The sequence below is a fragment of the Pipistrellus hanaki genome (genome assembly GCF_964339955.1).
Source record: "Pipistrellus hanaki genome assembly, chromosome: 3".
Lineage (NCBI taxonomy): Eukaryota > Metazoa > Chordata > Mammalia > Chiroptera > Vespertilionidae > Pipistrellus > Pipistrellus hanaki.
In genome coordinates this window covers 94,588,264-94,613,728 of record NC_140505.1, presented here as the reverse complement: position 1 = coordinate 94,613,728, position 25,465 = coordinate 94,588,264, and the positions used below count along the sequence as shown (strand labels likewise).

At 38.1% G+C, this 25,465-nt stretch overlaps 1 long non-coding RNA gene across 1 annotated transcript in view; it reads left to right on the top strand.

Annotated features, from left to right (window-relative positions):
- Positions 1-25,465, top strand: part of LOC311619938 — a 373,489-nt gene that overhangs the window by 7,632 nt on the left and 340,392 nt on the right. The window contains exon 2 of the long non-coding RNA XR_014794611.1: positions 4,590-4,651. This is a non-coding gene — a long non-coding RNA (uncharacterized lncRNA). The remainder of the gene's footprint in view (positions 1-4,589; positions 4,652-25,465) is intronic.

Genomic DNA, 25,465 nt, shown 5'->3' with positions numbered 1-25,465 from the left:
CTCACAAACAAGCAAAAAAAAAAAAAAAAAAAAACCCACAACAACAACCTTAGCAATCAAATAAAGAACAACAATAGGTCAGAGAGAAAGCAAGGCAAAACAAAACAAAATAAAACAAAAAATCATAGAATAAAAAAGTCAAAGCAAAGAAACAATAACAACAATAAAAACAAACAAAAAATAGAGAAAAAATTTGGATTGTGAAAAATGAGAAGAGAGAGGTGCGTATGGACTTGGAGCAGGGGATTGGAAATGAGATATATAAGTAGAGTGAATTTTTAAAATGGGGTAAAAAGAAGGAATAGGAAAATCTAAAGCAGGAGTTGGGTAAGAAAAGCAGGACAAAAAAAAAATGGAAAAGTGAAGAAAAGAGTGTTGGTATACAGGTAAAGTTGAGATACAGTAAAGTGATGCTAAAGGAAAAATGAAAATAAAATGTGGAACACAAATATTAAAATAAAATAAAACAAAAGAGAAAATAAATGACACTTTAAAAGGTAAAATAGTAGTAGTAATAATACTGATTTAAAACAAAACTATAATAATTAAAAAGGTAAATTCAAGTGAGGGAAAAAAAGAAAAACATTAGTTTCTTTAAAAAAATATATTTTATTGATTTTTTACAGAGATGAAGAGAGAGGGATAGAGTTAGAAACATCAATGAGAGAGAATCACTGATCAGCTGCCTCTTGCACACCCCCTTCTGGGGATGTGCCCGCAATCAACGTACATGCCCTTGACAAGAATCGAACCTGGGACCTTTCAGTCAGCAGGCCGACGCTCTATCCACTGAACCAAACTGGTTTCGGCGAAAAACATTAGTTTCTTAGTAAAAGATGAAAAAAAATAAAAATGTGTACTAGTGAAGGTCATTCACTTTCTCTACTGTTCCGTTTCTTATGCCTGTTTCCTGTCAGGTAGTCAGGACATTATTGAAATTTCCTGGTTTCTACTGTTCCTCTGTGTTGTAAGCCACAGTGCTGATTTTCAAGCAGGCAGTATTTATTTGTTTCTTAGACTGCTTTTATTTGTGTTTATACAAGAGTCAATTTGTGATTCAACCCCTGGGTGGCAGTGTTTCTGGATTGACCTCTGGGGCTTTAAGTCCTCTCTAGCCAGTATTTAGATTTTATTTTTCCTGTAGCATTTATCAATAATACTGGTTTAGGAGAATGGACTGCCCCAGGGCTAGTTACTCCCCACTCTGATCCCAGGTTCCACAAATATAACTTTCCCCTGCAGTCTGTGAGAGTGTCCCCAATTGGGTGATTTTATATATTGGGCTTAGTAATCAAAAGCAAGGATTTAAAGAGAAAAAAGAGCCAGAGTAAGTGCATGAACTTGTGACTTTTACCCTCTGGCACTGCATGCTTTTAATGTCTCTGTGCACGTCTTTTCCCCTTGGCACTAAGCAGCCATCACAGTCATAAAACTTCAAGCTGCCTTTTTGTGCCCAGTCAGCTATAGATTGATTTTTAGAGTTTCCTTCTGCCAGCAGCCCTTTGGATCCCTTTCCATGTTCATGGATCACACTGGCCCCAAATGGCTATATATTTTTGTGGGGCACAGTCTTCCCCTGAACCTCTAGATTCTGCTGTGCATGTTTCTCTCTCCAGTCTGGATCGAAGACCTCACCTTTCCCTAGGTGAAATATGACCTTTCCATGAGAAGGTGCAGAGCTAGTCCAAGTCTATGTATTCACATTGCTTGAGATCCGGTGTTCCTGGGTTCACAGCTGGTCCCTGAGTGTTGTGGTTGTAGAGTCCTGGGATGTATAGGCTTCTGATCACAGCCACTGTCCCCTTCAAGATGGCATGTCTCTGCAGCAGAACTGGTTGCTCCAGGGGAGATTTCAGCAGTCATGGAGGCTGCCTAGTCAGGAGGCCCTGGTCTGATAATCCCCAACAGTCCTTTGGAGTATAGCTGTCTCACCCACAAATAGACACTCCCTGTACGTCAACACACTCTACTTTTGTTCTCTCACTCATACACTATCTTGAAGTCTGCCTTCCTATCGGCAGCCATCTTCAATCCTCTCCCACTTCTTGTTTTGAATGTAATATTTTATTTTCCAAACCCTCCATGGAAGGTTATGCCAGATCAGATCAAGGAAGAAACCTTCTTTGCCTTGGTTGCAAGATGCAAAGGACTCATGCTGAATGACTGTTTTCTCCCTCAATATGGCAATAGGCACTAAATGCTGGAATCCAGTGAGTTTCTGGGGGCAGAAATAGAAGACATTTCTCACAAGCTTCATGTAGCTTGTGCAGAACATGGGTGTAAGGTGAGGGAGGCCTGCATTTCTTGGGCATACTGGTTTTCACAAACCTCAACCTATGTGAAGAAAGGAGGGAGAGGCATGATGTAAATAATGGACAGCATCTCTTTGATGCACTTGGACTTTCACTAGATCTGTGACACCCAGCCAGGTGCTCATTTATAAGGCTGCTTGAGAATAATGGCTGAGACTTTGTGCCAATACCTGTGATTATGAAAAAGTTTCAGAACTATAGCTTTCGGAGAGGTGGCTGGCTGTGATCCACTAAGAGGGGCTTGGGGACTCAGAGCAGAGGTTCTGGGGTCCTAAATGTTTTAAGTCTGTGTTGTGATTTTTCACAGAAGCTTGGAATTGAAATCACATATGCCAGTTTTGTGGTTTTGTGAGAAACAGAGAGCTGGTCAAATGAAAGATGGCTGGGACAGGAATCTGGACCTGAAAAGATATCACATGTTGACCATGTGCTATGTGGGCATTCACTAGGGAACTTTGTGTTGAAAGTAACCCTGAAATTGTGATATTGCTGATCAGAAACTCAAGAGACTTTCTTTATTAAATTGAATTTATTGGGGTGACATTAGTAAATAAAATTATATAGGTTTCAGTGGTACAATTCTATAATATATCATATGTATATTGGATTGTGTGTTCACCACTCCAAGTCAAGTCTCCTTCCATTACCATTTACCCCTCCTTTACCCTCACCTACTTTCCCACCCACCCCCTTTCCCTCTGGTAATCACCATACTGTTGTCTATGAGGTGCTTTTTTCTTAAGCTATTCACCTTTTCAACCCAGCCCTTCCACCCACCCCTCTGACAGCTGTCAGTCTGTTCTCTGAATATGAATCTGTTTCTATTTTGTTTGTGAGTCTATTTTGTTTATTAGATTCCTCATATAAGTGAAAGCATATGGTATATGTCTGGCTTATTTATCTTAGCATAATACTCTTTAGGTTCATTCATATTGTTGCAAAGGATAAGATCTTCTATTTTTGTGGTCAACTCATATTCATTTTGGAAATGTACTATAATAGATAAAATATCCATTCATATTTTTTATTAATTTCTTTATTGATTAAGGTATCACATATTTTTCCTCAATCCCCATTCCAGTCTCCCCCCCACCACTCATGCCCCCATCCCCCTATTGTCCTTGACCACTGGTTAGGCTCATATGTGTGCACATAAGTCCTTTAGTTGATCTCTCCCTTTTATCCCCACCCTCCCTTTGAGGTCCAACAGTCTGACCCATGTCTTCTTATCTCTGGGTCTGATCTTGTTCATCAGTCTATGTTGTTTAAAAATATATATCTTATTGATTTTTTACAGAGAGGAAGGGAGAGGGACAGAGAGTTAGAAACATTGATCAGCTGCCTCTTGCACGCTCCCTACTGGGAATGTGCCAGCAACCAAGGTACATGCCATTGACTGGAATCAAACCTGGGACCCTTGAGTCCACAGGCAGATACTCTATCCACTGAGCCAAACCGGTCAGGGCACCATTCATCTATTCATGGTCACTTGGGCGGCTTCCAAATCTTGGCTATTACAAATAATAATGCTGTAATGAATATAGTGGTGCATATATTTTTTCAAATTATGCTCTGGGTTTCTCCAAATATATTTCCAGAAGTGGAATTGCTGGGTTATAGGCAGTTCCATTTAAACATTTTTAAGGTAACCCAATGCTGCTTTTTACAGTGGCTGCACCTATCTGTATTCCTACCAACAGTGGAAAAGGGTTCCCTTTCCTCCACATCCTGACAAACACTTGTTGATATTTGATTCATTGATGATAGCCATTACGATAGGCATCAGGTGATATCTCATTTGGTTTGAATTTGCATTTCTCTGATGATTCATGACATTAAACATCTTTTCCTATATCTATTGGCCATCTATATGTCTTCTTTGGAGAAGTGTCTATTCAGGTCCTTTGCCCATTTTTAAATTGGATTGTTTGTGGGGTTTTTTTTTTTTGAGTTTTATAAGTTCTTTATAAATTTTGGATATTAATCTCTTATCAGAAGTATCATTGACAAACATGTTCTCCAATTCCGTGGGTTGTCTTGTTGTATTTTGTTATTGGTTTCTTTTGCTGTGAAAAACATTTCAGTTTGATGTAGTACCGTTTGTTTATTTTTTTCTTTTGTTTCCCTTGCCTTAGGATATATATCAGAAAAAAAATTGCTTTGAGAAATGTCTAAGATGTTACTGCCTATGTTTTCTGCTAGGATTTTTATGGTTTTGAGTCTAACATTTAAAGCTTTAATCCATTTTGTGTTTATTCTTGTGTATGTTGTAAGAAGGTGGTCTTTTTTTTTTTTTTTTTTTTTTTTTTTTTTTTTTTTTTTTTTTTTTTTTTTTGCATGTATCTCCAATTTTTCCTACACCACTTATTGAATGGGCTATCTTTACCCCATTGTATGTTCTTGCCTCCTTTGTCAAATATTAATTGACCATAAAAGTGTGAGTTTATTTCTGGGCTCTCTATTATTCCATTGATCTATATATCTGTTTTTATGTTAGTACCATGCTGTTTTGATTACTATTGCATTGTAGTATAGTTTGATATCAGGTAGTATGATTCCCCCAATTGTGTTAATTTTTAAAAATTTTAAAAATATATTTTACTTGATTTCAGAGAGAGGAAGGGAGAGGGAGAAAGAGATAAAAACATTGATGAGACAGAAACATTGATTAGCTGCTACCTGCATGCCCCCTCCTGGGGATCAAGCCTGCAGCATGGGCATGTGCCCTGACCTGAAATTGAACCTGTGGCCACCTGGTGCACGGGATGGCACCCAACCAACTTAAGCCACACCAACAGGGCCCAGCTATGTTCTTTCTCAAAATTGCTGTGGCTATTTGGGGTATTTTGTGGTTCCATATACATTTTTTGAATATTCGTTCTACAGCAGTTCTGTGAAATGTGCCATTGGTATCTTGATAGGAATTGGGTTGAATCTATAGATTGCTTTGAGTAGAATGGACATTTTACTTACTTATTTTTAATTTTTATTATATTTTAATCCTCACCTATGGGCATTTCCCCCCTTGATTCCAAAGAGAGAGAAACAGAGGAAGGTAGAGGGCAAAAAAGAGAAACATCAATGTGAGAGAAAAACACCCGTACAAGGATTGAATCCACAACCTGAGTACATGCCATGACTGGGAATTGAACCAATGTCCCTTTGGTGGATGCCATAACAATATAGCCAGTGAATCACATGGGCCAGGGCTAGTATGAAAATTTTAATGATTTCAATTATTCCTATCCATGAACACAGTATATGCTTCCATATGATTTGTATCTTCTTCAATTTCTTTCTTCAGTGTCATAATTTTTTGAATACAGGTCCTTTAGATCCTTGGTTAAATTTATTTCTAGGTATTTTATTCATTTTGAAGAAATTGTGAATGGGATCATTTTTTCAGTTTCCCTTGCTGGTAGTTGATTATTGGTATAGAAATGCAACTGATTTCTGCATATTTATTTTGTATCCTACTACTATAAATGAATCCACCTATCAGTTCTAGTTTTCTTTTTTTTTTTAGTGGAACCTTTAGGGTTCACTATATACAGTATCATGTCATCTGTAAATATAGATAGTTATACTTCTTCCTTTCTAATTAGGATGCCTTTTTAAAAATCTTCTTCTTGTCTTATTGCTGTAGGTAGGACTACCAGTACTATTTTGAATAAGAATGGTGAAAGCGGACATTCCTGACTTTTTCCCAGTCTTATGGAAAATATTTGTAGTTTTTGTCCATTGAGTATGATGTTGGCTGTGGATTTGTCATATATATTCCCTATATTTTCACTTTGCTAAGAGTTTTTATAATAAACTAGGCACCTGTTGCAGAGGTATTCCTATAAGGTTTCCGGTGGGGTTCCCTCCTGCCACCCCCTGTGGCAGGCAGGGGCGGGCAGGATGGGCAGGGCCCACCCCACCATGCCCAAGGCCACCTCCACCACCATCTTCACAGCTGTGAGTACTGCCACCACCTCAGCACCCCTCACCCCCACACTCCCGACCAACTGCCCAGCTGCGCGGCCCCACTACTGCTGCTGCCTCTGTGGCTGAGGCTGCAAACACACTGCTACTGAGTGCTCCTCCCGGCCCACCCCACCTGCCCGCCTGGCACCCCACTGCTTCCTATAGCTGCTACCTCCACCACTGCTGTACACCTCATCCCACCTCACCCCACCCCACCCTGCAGGCACTGCCAGTACTTTCCCTCCAGCAGCTGCAGCCACCTTGCTTTCCACTTTCGGAGCCTCCCTCTTCCTTTTATGCTGTCTTTAGCCTTCACTCCTCTCTCCTTGTATGCAAATTAACCACAATCTTTGTCAGGTTAATTTGCATACTCACTCTGATTGGCTGGTTTGTGTAGCAAATTGATGGTTAATTTGCATATTACTCTATTATTAGGTTACATGGGTGTTGGATTTTATCAAACGATTTTTCTACATCTATTGATATGCTCATATGATTTTTATATTTTTATCCTTCATTTTGTTTATGTGATATATCATGATTATTGATGTACCAAGGTTGCATCTCCAGAATAAATCCCACTTGATCATGGTGTGTGATCTTGTGTAATGCTGAATCTGGTTTGCTAATATTTTGTTGAAGATTTTAGCAACACTGTTCATCAGGGATATTGGCCTATAATTTTCTTTGATTTTAGTGCCTTTATCTGGTTTTGGAATTAGGACAATGCTGGCATCTTAAAATGAGCTCAAGAGTCTTCTCTCCTTATGAATTATTTTGAAATAATTTGAGAAGGATAGGTATTAGTTATTCTTTGAATGTTTGATAAAATTCTCCTGTAGGGCCATCTGGTCCAGAACTTTCATTGATTGAGGCAACCAATTAATTTTTCTCTCTCATCAATGTTTTTTTCCTGATTCATTTTTGGAATATTGTATGTTTCTATAATTTATGCATTTTGTCCCGATTGTCCAATTTGTTTATGATATTTCTTTACAATCTCTTGTGTTTCTGTGAAATCAGTTGTTACTTCTACTCTTTCATTTGTGATTTTATTTATTTGGGTCTTCTCTCTTTTTGTTTTGATGAGTCTGGTTAAAGGTCTGTCAATTTTGTTTATCTTTTCAAAGAACCAGCACTTGGTTTCACTGATCTTTTGTATAATTTATTTAGACTTTTTTTTGTTTATTTCTGCTCTGATCTTCATTATTTTATTCCTTCTACTCATTTTGGGCTTTGCTTGTTATTCTTTTTCAAGTTTCTTTAAGTATAAAGTTAGATTGTTTATTTGAGGGTGATATATATTTGTTCCTTGGTCTTATTGTTAACCCATTCATTGTTTGGTGACATGTTAATTAGCCTGCATGTCTTTGTGTTATTCAGTTCTTGTCTTGTGATTTATTTCTAATTTCATACCATATTGTCAGAGAATATCCTTGATATAATTTAAATTTTCTTAAATTTATTAAGAATTGTCTTGTGTTCTAAAATGTGGTCTATCCTAGAAAATATTCCATGTGCAATTGAAAAGAATGTATATTCTGATGGTTTGGGGTGAAATTCTCTGAGAGTATCAATCAAATCCATCTGATCTACTGTGTTATTTAAGGCCATTATTCCCTTGTTTATTTTCTGCCTGTAAAATGTTTCCATTGATGTCGATGGGTTGTTTAAACCCTCTACTGTAACTATAGTACTGTCATTTTCTCTTTTTATGTTAATCAAGATTTGCTTTATATATTTAGATGCTTTTATGGTGGTTCTATCCTTTTTTTGGGTTGCTCCATTTATCATTATGTAGTATTCTACTTTGTATCTTATTATAGCCTTTGTTTTAAAGTCTATTTTGTCAGATATAAGTATTGCTAATCCAGCTCATTTTTCTTTTTCATTTTCATGAAATATTTTTTCTATCCCTTTGCTTTTAGTGTGTATGTATCATTTTAGCATATATATGGGGGTTGTTTTCTTATTCATTCACCTACCCCATTTCTTTTGGTTAGAGGATTTAATTCATTTATACTAAAAATAATTATTGATAGGTATGCATCTATTGCCATTTTTTAAAAACTATGTTCCCTACCCCCTTCTTCTTCTTAAAGAAGAATCTTTAACATTTCTTGTATTACTAGTTTGATGGTAATACTCTCCTTTAGCTTTTCCTTGTCTAGGAGCTCTTTATTTCTCCTTCAATTTTATTTATTTATTTATTTATAATTATTATTTAGAAATAATATTTTAATCTTCACCCAAGGATATTTTCCCTTTTTTTTTAAAAGAGAAAGTGGGAGGGAAAAAGGGAAAGAGAGAGAGAGAGAGAGAGAGAGAGAGAGAGAGAGAGAGAGAGAAAGAGAGATGACACATCTATTGGTTGCCTCCTGCATTCACTTCAAAGGGGTCAGAGATCAAGCCTGCAACCAAAGCATGTGCCCTTGACCGGAATTGAACCCACACCCTTCAATCCTTAGGCCAACACTCTATCCACTGATCCAAACCAGCTAGGGCTCTCCTTCAATTTTAAATTATTGTTTGGTAAAGTAATCTTAGTTTTAGATCCTTACTTTTCATCACTTCGAATAGTTCATGCCAATCCCTTTTGGCATTAAATATTTCTATTGAGAAATCATCTGATGATGTAATGATTGTGTTACCTTGTAGGTAACTGTCTTTCTCTTCCTACTTTTAATATCTTTTTGTCTTTTACCTTTGTCATTTTAATTATGATTTGTCTTGATTTGGGCCTTTTTGGGTTCACATTTATGGGAGTCTCTGCATCAAGGACCTTTCTGAGAAACCAATACTTTAAGGAAAATCAAAAGTCAAATTTGGTTTTCACATCATATTGTGTGTACATTTCTGAGACTAAAGAGGCTGTTATTTAGCAAATGATAACTTTTCAGTGAAAAAGTTTTTTATTCTTCAAATTTTCTAGAGTAAAAATCTGAAGAACTTGTGGGATTCATTGATGCTGTAAGGTAATTTATTTTCTCATTTTGAATTCTATATAAATTTATGGATCAACAGTGTTATCTCTAAGGAGCCTCTCTAGGAAAAATAGGAGGACTTTGCCTTTGCTTCTCTTATTTCTTAAAATCACTGAGGATACAAGAAATACCTCATCACTTTCTGGGAAGAGAGAGAAAAAGTTAGAAATCCTGTGATAGTTCTAATGACATGTGTTCTGTTTTGTGTTATATAAAGTTTGAAGAGATCCCAACAAGATGGCCAGCAGGGCAGCAGTGAGGGAGAGCGTGAGTGAGTAAAGAAGTAAGAGGGGAGTGTGTGGATGTGGTGTGTGTGTGTGTGTGTGTGTGTGTGTGTGTGTGTGTGACTAAGGGAGAGTTAAATCTTGCAGGAGTCTTGGGGGCTGGTGGGTCAGGCTTTCCTGAATGGGGAACACATGCTATCATCACAGGTACTCACAGGCCAGGTGGATTCAGTTCTGGTAACAGAGCCCATGCCATCTTGAAAGGGGAAGCAGCAAAGGCCAGGAGTGCAGCCACAATGGCATACAAATTAGCATTGTATACTACCGGAAACCCAAGCAGTGAGCGCCTGGCCAGCCACAACTTTCAAGGGACCACCACAACACCCCTGCTGTGAGTGGGCTGCTACCTCCCCATGGTTCCCAGATGTTTTCAGTGAGCACATGCTAGAGACCTCCCATGCTGCACCTCCCTGCCTGGGTTCCCAGACCCTGCCAGTGCAAGCCAGAGAGACCCCACACCCCTCTTTTCCTCCCAGAATCCAAGACCTTACCACCCCTCCCAGGATCCTGAACCTCACTGACAGTGGGAGAGAGTGGGAGGACCATGATGAAGGTGCAAGTGAGTTTGAGACACTCGATGCTATGCTCTTCCCAGTACCCAGGACCACACAGAAATGTCCACACAATATGATGTGAAAACCAAATTTGACTTGATTTTCCTTAAAGTATTGGTTTCTCAGAAAGGTCCTTGATGCAGAGACTCCCATAAATGTGAACCCAACAGACACCTGACTCTGCACCTGCTAAGGACCCAAGGCCATGCTGAAGGTTCAAGCAAACTGGAGACACTTGACATTGCCCCACACCCAGGCATGATGACCTCACTGTAAATGAATGTCAGATGGATCTAGAATACCACCTTGCTGTGGGCACCAGGGCCAATGCAGTGAATTGCATGCCAGAGGGCTCTAGATCCTCACAGGGAATCACACACCAGAGGAACTGTGCACGTGCACCCTGTTGAATCAGAGCATCTATAGTAGAACACTGAGGGACAGGATCCATGGAGGAAAGGAGTATAACTCAGAGCAGAGACAGTAAAGGCCTGAGACTCAAGGCAGACCCAACATCTGGAGTCCCAGATCATTAGACCACTAGGGACTACAACTTCTTGGACCTAAAAAAGGTTGCCCAGGGGCAGAAAAAAACAGCAACTCACGTTACATAGAAACAAATGAAAGGGAGAGAAAAATAGGAATATAAAGAAACAATTCCCAAAGGAAATAAAAGAAGGAATCATAGAAAAGGAAATAAATAAAATGGAAGTAATCAGTTTTTCAGAGAAAGAATTTAGAGCAATGGTTATAAGGATGCTCAAAAGTCTGGATAAGAGATTCAACATGTGTAAGAATCAAGAGAAAATAAAGAATGATAGCTGCAGTAAAGAACACAATGGACAAGTCTAGAAGAAGCTTAGGACTGAATCAGTGAGTTAATAGACAGAGTAGAAAAAAGACCCAATCTGAATAGCAACTGGAAAAAAAATAGGAGGAGAGGTTAAGGGATCTTTGAGACAACATGAAATGAAGCAACATCTGCATACTAGGAGTGCCAGAAGAAGTAGAAGCTGAGCAAGAAATAGGATACATTTTTGAGACAGAAACCATTCCATCTTGAAGGGCAGAAATGCTGTGACTGGGAACCCAGCCTCACCACCACCCAGACTGGCCTCAGACACAAACCGGGATGCTACAGCCACTCTACACAAAGACCTGCTACCACAGCTGCAGAACCACAGACACCGAGACTCCAGCCATCCCGGCCACAGATTCTTGTGAGTCTCAGAGAGGTTCCCCCTCCCAAAGGCCCATCGCAGTGGCATAGGGCCCACACAACCCATGGTGCATGAGCGGGCCTCCAGCTGACACAGGGAAGCCATGCAAACCAGGCCCCTAGCAGCCTGGTGACTCTGATTCTCAATGCAGAGGCAACCTGCTGACACAAGGCAGCCAACCTGAGCAATCATGATTCTGATTCTCAGCTCACACACATCGGGACTCTGATTCTCAGTGCATGCACACCTGGAGGGGCGGGAGCTGCTGCTAACCCCCAGCAGCCATACCACCCACCCTCGAGCAGGCCAACCCTCATGCGGGCCAACTTACAGCATGCATGATTTCTGCTGACCCAACACAGCCACGTGTTTCAGTGCCTGAGCTCTGCAGTGACACTCAGGTTTTGTTATGCTCCCACACACATGGCTTGATCCTAGCAACTCAAAACGTGAACATTTTGGTAATCACAAAAATGGAGAGACAATGAAACAATCACCCAAGTAAAGAAAAGGAGGCATTGCCAAAAAAGGAACTAAATTAAATGAAGGCATGCAATATGTCAGAAAACAATTCAGAGTAATGTTCATCCAGTTCATAAACTGGATGGATGAGAAAATTAACAACCTATGAAATAATTAGGAGGAAATAAAAGATGATATAGCAATAGTCAAAAACATGAAGGCAGTTTTAAATAGTAGACTAGAAAAAGTGGAGGACTGAATTAGTGAGTTAGAAGATAAAGTAGAGAAAAAAGATCAATCTGAATAGCAATTTGAGTAAAAAAAAATTAACGGGCAAGAGGAGATCCTAAATGAGTTTTGTGACAACATGAAACAAAGTTACTTATATATAATAGGGTTGCCAAAAAGACAAGAAGAGAAGCAAGGATTAGAGAACCCATTTGAAGAAATAATGACAAAAAACTTCCCTGATTTGAGAAAGAAAAGTCACACAAGCACAGATAGTCACAAACAAAATGAACCACAGAAGACCCACACCAAGATTTGTGATAATTATAATGTCAAAGAATATTGACAAAGAGAAAATCGTAAAACTGCAAGAGAGAGACAGAAAGTTACCTAAAAGGATCTCCCACCATATTATCAAATGATTTACTAACAGAAACACAACAGGCCAAAAGGGAATGGAATGAAATATACAAAGTGATGCAAAGCAAGGGACTGAATCCAAGAATACTCTATGAATCAAGGATATCAATAAAAAATGAAGGGGAAATCAGGAGCTTCACAAACAAAAAAAAAAAACGGCTAAGGGACTTTATCCTACCATGTCAGCAAGGCAAGAAATGCTAAAGGGATGGTTGTAAAAAGAAGAAATAGAAAGGGAGGAAGGAACATAAGCATAAAGAATATAAATGGCTACAAACAAGTACCTATTAATAATAACATTGTACCTAAATGGACTAGATGCTCCAATCAAAAGTCATTGAGTAACTGAATGGATTAAAAAAAAACAAAAAAAAAAACAAAAAAAACCAAAAAAAAACCAAAAAAACATGACCCATGTATATGCTGTCTATAAGAGACCCACTTCAGACCAAGGGACTCACACAGACTGAAAGTGAAGGGTTGAAAAATATATTTCAGGCAAATGGAAATGAAAAGAAAAGCTGGGGTAGCAATACTTATATCTGATAAAATAGACCTTAAAGTGAAGATTATAACAAGAGATAATTCTAAGGGGCTCCATACAACAAGAGGATATAACTTTGGTAAACATTTATGTTCCCAATGCAGGAGCATCCAAATATATAAAAAAAAAATTCTGGAAGATATAAGGGGAGAGATTGACAGCAATACAATAATAGTATGAGACTTTAATACCACATTAACATCACTGGATAAATCCTCTAGACAAAAACTCAACAAAGACAAGGCAATCATAAATGACTCACTAGATCAGATGGACTTAATGGACATCTTCAAACATTTCACCCCAAAGCTACAGAATATACATTCTTCTCAAGTGCACATGAGGCATTTTCAAAGATAGACCACATATTGGGATACAGGCAAGCTCTCTCAAATTCAAGAATATTGAAATCCTATCAAACATATTCTCATATAACAATGGCATGATATTAAAAATAAACTAAAATAAAAACAATAACAAAAATTTAAAGACTTGACAGCTAAATAACAGGCTATTACCCAAGAAAAAGTGGTGATAAACCATCTAATGCTGCAGTTCAAAGAATTAGAAAGAGAAAAGCAAGAAAACCCTAGAGTAGAGAGAATGAACAAAATAATGAAGATCAGAGTGCACATAAATAGCATAGAGACAAAAAAACAAAAAACAAAAAACAAAACAAAACAACAAAACAAAACAAAACAAAAACACCAAAAGATCAATGGAACCAAGAGCTCATTCTTTGAAAGGATAAATAAGATTGATGAACTTCTAGCCAGGCTCACCAAGAAGCAGAGAGAGAGAGGACCCAAATGAATAAAATCAGAAATGAAGGTGGCAAAATAACAATAGACCCCACAGAACTACAAAGAATCATAAAAAATATATATATATATATACTATGAGCAACTCTTGGTCAATCTAGAAAAAATGAATATATTCTTAGAAAAATTAAATCTTCAAAAACACAATCAGGAAAAATAAAAAATATGAATAGACAAGTAACTATGGAGGAAATTGAAGCATTAATTAAAAAAAAAAAAAAAACTTCCAAAAAACAAAAGCTCTGGACCATAAAGCTTCATAGCGGAGTTTTATCAAATATTCGAAGAAGAACTAAAACCTATTCTCCTCAGACAATTCCAAAAAATTCAAGAGGAAGGGACACTTCCAAGCTCTTTCTATGAATCCAGCATTTCTCTAATCTGCAAATCAGAAAAAAACACACACAATACAAAGAAAGATAATTATAGGCCAATATCCTTCATGAATATAGAAGCCAATATTCTAGCAAATCAGATCCAGCATTACATTAGAAAGATCTTACATCGTGACCAAGTGGGATTTATTCTGGGGATGCAAGGATGCTACAATATCCACAAATCAATAAATATGATGCATCACATAATTAAATTGAGAGATAAAAACCATATAATCATATCCATTAATGCAGGAAAAAATCCAACACCCTTCCTTGACAAAAATTCTCAGCAAGGTGGGAATAGAAGGATGATATCTCAACATAATAAAAGCCATAAATGACAAACCCACAGACAACATCATACTCAATGGGCAAAAACTAAAACCATTTCCACTAAGAACAGGAAGAAGACAAGAATGCCTACTCTCACCACTCCAATTTGACAAAGTACTGCAAGTGCTAGCCATAGTGATCAGACAAGGAGAAATAAAAGGCATTCAAATTGGAAGAGATGAAGTAAAATTGTCATTATTCGTAGATGACATGATGTTGTACATAGAACATTTTAAAGACTGTGAAAAACTAATAGAATTAATAAATGGATTTGGCAATGTAGCAGGATACAAAATTAACACCCAGAATTCTATGGCTTTTCTGTACACCAATAATGAATTCACAGAAAGAGAAACTAAAAAAATAAAATAAAAAAAAAATCCCATTTAACATTTTAACAAAAAGTTAAGATATATAGTAATATATTTAATCAGAAAGGTAAAGAACCTGTTCTCAGAGAATTACAGTATGCTGAAAAAAGAGAGAGAAAGACATAAACAAATGGAAGATTATATCTTGTACATGGATTGGTAGAATCAAAATCAATAAATTGTCCTTATTACCTTAAGCAATATCAATAAATTGTCCTTACTACCCTAAGCAATCTATGAATTCAAAGCAATCCCCATTAAAATACCAAATGGCATACTTCGGAGACATAGAACAAACTCTCCAAATATTCATCTAGAATAAAAATAGTCCCCGAATAGCTACAGCAATCTTGAGAAAGAAGAACAAATTTGAAAGGATCACAATACCAGATATCAATCTATACTCCAAAGCTACTGTTCTCAAAACTGCCTGGTACTGGCACAAGAATAGATATATAGACCCAGTGGAACAGAACAGAGAACCTAGAAATTGACCCAAGCCATAATGTTCAATTAATATTTAACAAAGGAGGCAAGAGCATACAATAGTGTCAATACAGTCTCTTCAATAAATGGTGTTGAGAAAATTGGTCAGATACATGTAAAAAAAAAAAAAAATGAAATTAGACCACCAACTTATACCATACACAAAAATAAACTAAAAGTGGATAAAGTACTTAAACATAAGATGGGAAACCATAAAAATCTTAGAATATTCCATAGGCAACAAAATAACAGACATTTGTTATAGCAATATCATTGCCAATACAGCTCTTAGGGCAATGGAAACTAAGGAGAAAATAAACAAATGGTTCCATATCAAAATGAAAAGCTTTGCATAGCAAAAGAAACCATCAACAAAACAACAAGAATGTCCACTGTATGGGAGAGCATATTTGCCAATATTATCTCCCTAAAGCATTTAATCTCTAAATTTTATAGAAAACTCATACAACTTAACAAAAGTAAGATAAACAATCCAACCAAAAAATGGATAAAGGACCTAAATAAACACTTTCTGAAAGAGGACATAGAGAAGGTTAAGAGAGATAGGAAAACATCCTCAAAGTCACTAATGATCTGAGAGATGCAAATCAAAACAACAATGAAATACCATCTCACACCTGCCAAGATGGCTATCATTAACAAATCAACAACAAGTGCTGGCCAGGATGTGGAGAAAAAGAACTCTCTTACGCTGCTGGTGGGAATGCAGACTGGTGCAGCCACTGTGGAGAACAGTGTGGAGTTTCCTCAAAAAATAAAAAATTGAACTCTCATTTTTCCCCAGTAATCCAACTTCTAGGCATACACCCCAAGAAATCAGAAGCACCAATAAGAAATGTTATATGCACCCCTATGTATATAGCAGTACTATTTACAATAGCTAAGATTTGGAAACAACCTAAGTACCCATCAGCAGCTAAGTGGATTATAAAACAGTGGTACATCTACACAATGGAATACTATGCTGCTGTAAAAAAAGAAGGAACTCTTACATTTGCAATAGCATGGATGGAACTGGAAAATATTATGCTAAGCAAAATAATCCAATGAGAGAAAGAGAAGTATCAAATGATCTCACTCATTTGTGGAATATAATGAGCATCATAAACTGATGAACAAAAATAGATACAGAGACAGAAAAGCATTGAATAGACTGTTAAAATTCAGTGGTAAGTCAAGGGACAGTGGTGGGTGAGGGTAAGTGATCAATCAAAGGGCTTTTATTCATTCATATACGCATAAGAAATGGACACAGATACTAGGAGGGTGATGGGCATGTCCATGGGGTGGGGGATGCCAAGGGGAGGTTCATGGGGGGAAAGGAGTTATATGTATTACTATTTGTAATACTTAAACAATATATACTAATAAAAGGGTAATATGCTAATAAGACTGGGTCAACTGGACATCTTCCAGAAATTCAACTTTATTCCAGACAGTTAAGGGCGACCAGGCTGGCAAGGGCACAGTTTGGGGGCCACCAGACCAACAGAGGGGCAGTTAGGGGATGACCAGTCTGGCAGGGGGGCAGTTAGGGGATGACTAGGCTGGCAGGGGACCAGTTAGGGGCAATCAGGCAGGCAGGCAGAGTGGTTAGGGGCAATCAGGCAGGCCAGAAAAGGTGCAGTAAGGGAGCAACCTGTCTGGCAGGGGCCAACCAGGCCGGCAGGGGACCAGTTATGGGGCTATCAGGCCAGCAAACAGAGGCAGTTAAGGGCAATAAGGCAGGCAGGTAGAGGGTTAGGGGCGATTAGGCAGGCAGGAAGGCGAGCAGTTATTAGCCAGCAGTCCCAGATTGTTAGAGCCTAACTGCCATTTTAGGCCCAATCTGGCAGGGATTTAGACATTTACAAGAGGTCCCAAATTGGAGAGGGTGCAGGCCAGCTGAGGGACCCTCCCATGCATGAATTTTGTGCACCAGGCCTCTAGTAATAATAATAAAACAAATAAAAATATAGTCCCCACCAATTCTTATGATTGAAAAAAATATATATCTATTTGAAGAAATAATGATGGAAAACTTCTCTGACTTGAGAAAGAAAAAAAGTCACCCAAGCACAGAGAGTCCCAAATAAGATAAACCCCAGAAAACCCATATCAAGATACATCATAATAACAATGTCAAATGTTAATGAAAAAGAAAGAATCTTAAGGTCTGCAAGAGAGAGATAGAAGGTTATATACAAGGGATCTATCATTAGACTATCAAATGATTTCTCAACAGAAACACATCCAGCAAAAAGGAATGGAATCAAGTATACAAATTAATGAAAAGTAAGAAACTGAAACCAAGAATACTCTATCCAGCAAGGCTATCATTCAAAATTGAAGGTAAAATCAGGACCTTTGCAGACAAAAACAGCTGAAGGGAGTATATTACCACCAAATCAGCAATGCAAGAAATCGTAAAGGGACTAGTAGAAGAAGAAGGAATAGAAAGAGGAGAAACACAGAATAAAGAATTAAAATAGCAACAAAGAAGTTCCTATCCTATCTAATAAAAGGGTAATATGCAAATAGACCATCACTCCAACACACAAAATGGCTGCCCCCATGTGAACAAATATGGCCACCACAGGATGGCCAGCAGGGGAGAGAAATTGTGGACAATTAGGCCAGCAGGGAAGGGCAGTTGCGGGGAGGGGCACCATGCTTGCAAGGGAAGGCAGTTGGGGGCAATCTGGCCTATTATAGAGGACAGTTAGTTACTGGGCCAGCAGAGAAGGACAGTTGGGGGCAGCCAGGCTGGCAAGGGAGGGCAGTTGGGAGGGACCAAGCCTGCAAGGGAGGATATTTGGGAGTGATCAGGTCTGCAGGTGAGGGCAGTTGGGGGCAGTCAGGCTTGTAGGGGAGGGAAGTTAGGGGTGACTGGGCCAGCAGAGGAGGGCAGTTGGGGAGGGGAACAAAGCCTTCAGGAAAGGGTAATTAGGAAGGACCAGGCCTACAGGGGAGGGCAGTTGGGGGGTACCAGACCTGCAAGGGGGGCAGTTGAAGGGAGGGACCAGGCCTTTAGGGGACGGCAGTTGTGGGCGATAAGGCCTGCAGGGGAGGGCAGTTGTGGGCAATCAGGCCACCAGGGAAGGGCAGTTGGGGGCAATCAGGCCAGCAAAGGAGGGCAGTTGGGGGAGACCAGGCCAGCAGGGGAGGGCAGTTCCGGGGGACAAGGCCTGCAGGTGAGGGCAGTTAGGGGCAACCAGGATTGTATGGGATGGCAGTTAGGGGTGACCAGGCTGGCAGAGGAGTGGTTATAAGGTGATCAGGCTGGCAGGCAGAAGTGGTTAGGGGCAATCAGGTAGACAGGCAGGCGAGCAGTTGGGAGCCAGCAGTCTTGGATTGTGAGAGGGATGTCTGCCTGCCTGTTGGGCATCGCTTGAGGGGGTTCCAGATTGGAGACAGTGCAGGCTGGGCTGAGGGACAAACTCCCCTCCTCCCTCCCATGCATGAATTTCATGTACTGGGCCTCTAGTCTCTCTCTCTCTCTCTCTCTCTCTCTCTCTCTCTCTCTCTCTCTCTCTCTATATATATATATATATATATATATATATATATATATATATATATTCTTATGTGACCGGACTACCAGATGACTGGATTACCAGCTGGTAGGTATGATGTGCACTGACCAGCTGGGGACAGATACTCAATGCAGGAACTGCACACTGGTGTTCAGTGTGCTCTCACAGCCCACAGTGGGAGTATCATTCAGCTGACAGATGGGCGCCAGACGCTGAGCTCACAGGTAGTAAGCACAGCTGCTATGGTGCAAGCCTATCCTGCGGACACTCCCCCTGCACCCCTAATCAGAGGTGGCAGGTGCAGTGGGGCTGGGGATAAGTGGGAGTGATGCAGTGCCCAGCCCAGGCTCAGGCTCCTCCTCAGCCACTTGTTGCTTCCTACAATACTTCGTGCTGGTCTGGATCGATGTGGACAGTGGGCTAGAGCTTAATGAGTTGGCAGGTAAGGCTGGGCTGCAGCAGCGTGGAGGACCATTGATCCCCACAGACCAGGCCAAGGGACCCTGGTGCATGAATCCATGCATATGGCCTCTAGTCAATAATATCTTTAAATGTAAATGTATTAAATGCTCCAATCAAAAGACATAGGTGACTGAGTGGGTAAGAAAACATGACCCATAGATATGCTGTCTACAAGAGACCCAACTCAGAACAAAAGACTCACAGAGAATGAGAGAGAAGAAATGGAAAAACATTTTTCAGGCTAATGGAAATTTAAAAAAAAAACACAACACCACAAATGCTGGGGAAGCAATACTTATAGCTGACAAAATAGACCTCAAAGTGAAGACCATAACAAGAGATAAGGACGGCCACTTTATAATACTAAAGGTAGCAATTCAAGAATAGAATATAACTCTGGTAAACAAATATGTACCCAAGTGCAGGAGCACCCAAATACATAAAAATCTCCTGTAACATATCAAGGGAAAGATCGACAACAATACAATCATAGACTTTAATATTCCATTGCCATCACTGGATAGATCTCCTAGACAAAAAATAAAATAAAAAAAAAATCAGCAAATAAACAGCAATCCTAAACGACTCACTAGATCAGATGGAACTAATTGACATCTTTAGAACATTTCACCCCAAAGCTACAGAATATACATTCTTCTCAAGTGCACATGGGACATTTTCAAAGATAGACAAAATATTTGGACACAAGCTCAGTCTCTACAGATTCAAGAAGATTTAAATCATATCAAGCATTTTCTCTGATTACAATTATATTAAATTAGAAATAAACTACAATAAAAACAATAAAAAATAAATAAATGCATAGAGACTAAATAGGCTGCTATTAAACAATGAATGGGTTGCCAAAAAGATCAAAGAAGAAGTGAAAAGTACCCTTGACACAAATGACAATTAAAACACAACAATCCAAAATCCATGGGACACAGTGAAAGCAGTCCTGATAGGGAAGTTCATAGCACAATAGGCCTACCTCAAATAACAAGAAAAACTGTTAGTAAGTTATCTAACCCTACAATTTAAAGAAATAGAAAGAGAGCAACAAGACAAGCTCAGAATAGAAGAAGGAAGGAAATAATAAAGATAGAGCAGAAATAAATGACATACAGACAAAAAACAAACAAACACAAAATATCAATAGAACCAAGAGCTGGTTCTATGAAAGGATAAAGAAAATTGATGACTATCTAGCTAAGAAACAAAGATAGAGGACACAAATAAACAAAATCAGAAATGAAAGAGGTGAATTAACAACCAACCCAATAGACATACAAAAGGATGTAAAAAAAAAAAATACTGCAAACAACTCTATTCCAACAAACTGGACAACTAGACGAAATGGACATTTTCCTAGAAAAATACAATATTTCAAAACTCAGTCAGGGATGATAATAATAATAATAATAATAATAATAATAATATTGAATAGGCTTATAATTACTGATGAAATTGAAGCAGTAATAAAAATAAATAAAAACCTCCAGCAAACAAAAGCTCTAGTTTCACCAAACTTTCAAAGAAGAACTAACACTTACCCTTCTCAGACTATTCCAAAAAATTCAAGAGGAAGGAACACTTTTAAGGTCTTTCTATGAAGCCAGCATTACCCTAATCCAAAAACCGGATAAAGATACCACAAAAAAAGAGAATTAAAAGCCAATATCCCTGATCAACATAGATGCTAAAATTGAGGAATGAAATATTAGCAAATCACAGCCAGCAATACATTAATAAGATCATACAATATGACCAAGTGGGATTTATTCCGGGGATGCAAGTTTGGTACAATATCTGAAAATCAATAAATGTGATACATCACATAAATGAATTGAAAGACAAAAATCACATGGTCATATCAATTGGTGAAGAAAGAGCATTTAACAAAAGCCAACACCATTTTTTAAAAATAAAAACTCTCAGCAAAGAGGCAATAGATGATTATATCTCAACATAATAAAAGCCTTCTATGAAAAAACTACTGCAAACATCTTACTCAATGGGCAAATACTAAAACCATTTTCCCTAAGAACAGGAATAAGACAGGGATGCCCATTTTTACCACTCTTGTTTGCAATACTATTAGAAGTGCTAGCCACATCAATTAGGTAAGAGGAAGAACTAAGGGCATCTAAATTGGAAAAGAAAAAGTAAAACTAATTATTTGCAGATGACATGATATTGTACATAGTAAAGACTCCATTACAAAATTACTAGATTTAGTAAATGAATTCAGCAACTTAGCAGAATATATATAAAATTAAAACCTAGAAATCTATGGATTTTTTTATACACTAATAACTCACAGAAAGAGGGAAAAAAACCTATCCCATTTACCATTGCAATAAAAATATTAAGATACCTAGGCGTAAATTTAACTAAGCAGGTAAAAGACCTATACTTGGAAAATTACAGGACCTTAAAAAAAGTGACAGAGAAAGATGTAAACAAGTGGAAGAATATATCATGTTCATAGTTGGTAGAATCAATATAATCAAAATGTCCATACTACCCAAAGAAATCTATAGATTCAATGCAATCCCCATTAAATACCACTGACATATTTCAAAGACCTAGAACAAACTTGCAAAAAATTCAGCTGGAATACCCCAAATAGCCACAGCAATCCTAAGAAAGAAGAACAAATTTGGAGGGACCATAATATCAGATATCAAGCTATATTACAAAGCCACTTTTCTCAAAATGGGCTGCTAATGACACAAGAACAGACACATAGACCAATGGAACAGAACAAAGAACCCAGAAATTGACACACGCCATTATGTTCAATTAATATTTGACAAGGGAGGCAAGAGCATACAATGGAGTCAAGACAGTCTCTTCAATAAATGGTATTGGATAATTGGACAGATACATGCAAAAACAATGAAACTGAATCACCAACTTACACCATATACAAAAATAAAATGAATAAAAGACCTAAAATAATATGGAAAACCATAAAAATAATAGAAGAACACATAGGTAGGAACATATCAGGCATATCTTGTAGCAATATCTTTACCAATAAAGATCATAGGACAATGGAAACTAAGAAGAAAATAAACAAATGGGACTATATCAAAATAAAAAGCTTCTGCACAGCAAAAGAAACCATAACAAAAAAAGAAGAAGCCCAGTGCATGGGAGAATATATTTGCCAATGTTATCTCCAATAAGGGTTTAATCTCCAAAATTTATAGGGTACTCATACATTTTAATAAAAGGAACTTAAGCAATCCAATAAAAATGGGCAAAGGTCTTAAATAGATACTTTTCGAAAGTGGACACACAGAAGTCCAAGAGACATATGAAAAAATGCTCAAAGTCACCAATCATCTGAGAGATGCAAATCAAAATAACAATGAGGTACTATCTCACAACTGTCAGAATGGCTATTATCAACAAATCAACAAAAGACAAATGCTATGGAGAAAAAAGAACTCTCTTGCACTGCTAGTGGGAATGCAGACTGGTTCAGCCACTGTGAAAAACGGTAAGGAGTTTACTCAAAAAATTAAAAATAGAAATCTATTTGACACAGTAATCCCATTAATCCAAATATATACCAAGAAATCAAAAACACCAATCAGAAAGGATATATGGACCTCTGTATTCATAGCAGCACAATTTACAATAGCTAAGATTTGGAAACAGCCTAAATGCCCACCAGCAAATAAGTGGATAAGAAAACTGTGGTATATCTACTTAATGGAATGCTACAACTGTTATAAAAAAGAAAGAACTTTTACCATTTGCAACAGCATGGATGGACTTGGAAAATATTATGCTAAGTGAAATAAGCCAGTCAGAGAAAGATAAGTATCACACGATCTCACTCATTTGTGTAATATAAAGAGCATCATAAACTGATGAACAAAAATAGATCCAGAGACATAGAAACATGGACCAGACCCTCAAACCTCAGAAGAAGTGCAGGGTATGAGGGAGTTAGGCGAGGCATGGGGGCTGTTAGAAATCAACCAAAGGAGTTCTATGCATGCATATAAGCACAACTGATGGATACAGACAATAGGGGAGTGAAGACCTGTGCTGGAGAGTGGAAGCAGACTGGGAGAAGTCAATGATGGGGGCGGGGGGGGGGGGAAGAAAGGGACATTTGTAATACTTTCAACAATAAAGAATAAAGAAAATGCATAGTCACACTTAAAAAGGGATCTGTCCCAATTGATATGTAAAAGTATGGAAGGAAAGAGAAAAAATGATTAATAATCATGGTTGTTGAGGGGCAGATAAGAGTGAAGAAATGCTGTCCCATGTTCTATGATTGTGAAAGCTTTTTGAGAAGCCAGTGAAAAAGAATAACTTCCGAGAAGCGTGGGTGGGAAAATTCATTTGAAAGTACAGGTGGGGACTTGATTGACACAGGACTTTCTGTGCCTATGCCTCTTTATATAGGCCATTCACAAGGTGTGTCCCAAAGGAATTCCTAAATTGTTTTCAGCTACAATGACATTTTGGTGTTATGTGAAACACCTATTGAAAGTGTACCTGTAACATTCAGTACAAAGGAGGCACAGAGACAAGCCTCCTCCATTCTCAAAAGAGAATGGCAATGGGAAAGTTATGTTGTCACTAGGTACACCCTATAAACATGTACAGAAACCAGGACCTCCTGTTGGTACCATTTACAGCTACTTTGCCATATTTTCCAATGATGGAAGGGAGCGGGCATGCCTCTCTTGGGTCTGCTACCTCTTTACTAAATTCTCCCTCAATTTGACCTCCTTGTAAGCTATTCTTGGAGCGGCAGAATATTGTTTCAAAGAAGGGGTTACCTTCCCTAACTGGCATTGATATTTTATTTATTTTTTTATTTTTAGACATCTCCACCCCTTATTGTTATTAAAAGTTTTAAATTATATTTTTAAAAAACCATCATGCCATGTTTCTTCTTAAGTCTTTACCCAAAGCACAGAGCTGTGGGAATGATGAATCCAGAATATGATTGCATTTTTTGGGCAAATGGCCCAACAATTAAGGAAAATTATTGAAGGTGGTCAGCACGGACAAAAGGTCAAGGGCAAGAAGAAGGAAAATAAAAAATTCTACTCTGTTTGTGACCAGTAATATTATAAGGTACTTTATGTGTTTTTTTTTTTCATGTAATCAACAGTTTTATTTTTTAATTTTGTTTAAAGTATTACAAATAGTAGTACATATGTCTCCTTTCCCCCCAATTCACCTCCTCCAGCCTCCCCTACTCCCCTGCACATGCCCTCACCCACCTTCCAGTGTCTTGCATCCATTGGTTATGCTTATATGCATGCATACAAGTTCTTCAGTTGATCTCTTACCAGCACTGTCCCACCAATCCTCCCTAGCTTTCATGTTATAGTTTGACAGTCTGTTCAATGCTTCTCTGCCTCTGTATCTATTTTTGTTAATCAGTTTATAATTTTTTTTATTATCTATAAATGAGTGAGATCATGTGGTATTTTTTTTTCACTGACTGGCTTATTTCACTTAGCATGATGCTCTCCAGTTCCATTCATGCTATTGCAAATGGTAAGAATTTCTTCTTCTTTTTTTGTTTTATAGGAGCATAGTATTCCATTGTGTAGATATACCACATCTTTCTAATCCACTCATTCATCTGCTGATGGGTATTTAAGCTGTTTCCAAATCTTAGCTACTGTAAATTGTGCTGCTATGAACATAGGGGTGCATATATCCTTTCTGATTGGTGTTTATGTTTTCTTGGGATATATTTATAGAAGTGGGTCAAATGCAGTTCCATTTATAAATTTTTGAGGAAACACCACACTGTTTTTCTACAATGGCTGTACCAGTCTGCATTCCCATGAGCAGGGTTCCTTTTTCTCCACATACTTGCAAGCATTTGTTGTTTCTTAATTGTTGACTATAGCCATTCTGACAGATGTGAGGTGGTACCTCATTGGTGTTTTGATTTGCATCTCTCAGATGATTCATGACATTGAGCATGTTTTCATATGTTTCTTGGCTTTCTGAATGTCCTCTTTTGAAAAGTGTCTATTTAGGTCCTTTGCCCATTTTTTGATTGGGTGATCTTCATTTTTTTAAATTGTATGAGTCACAGTAAAT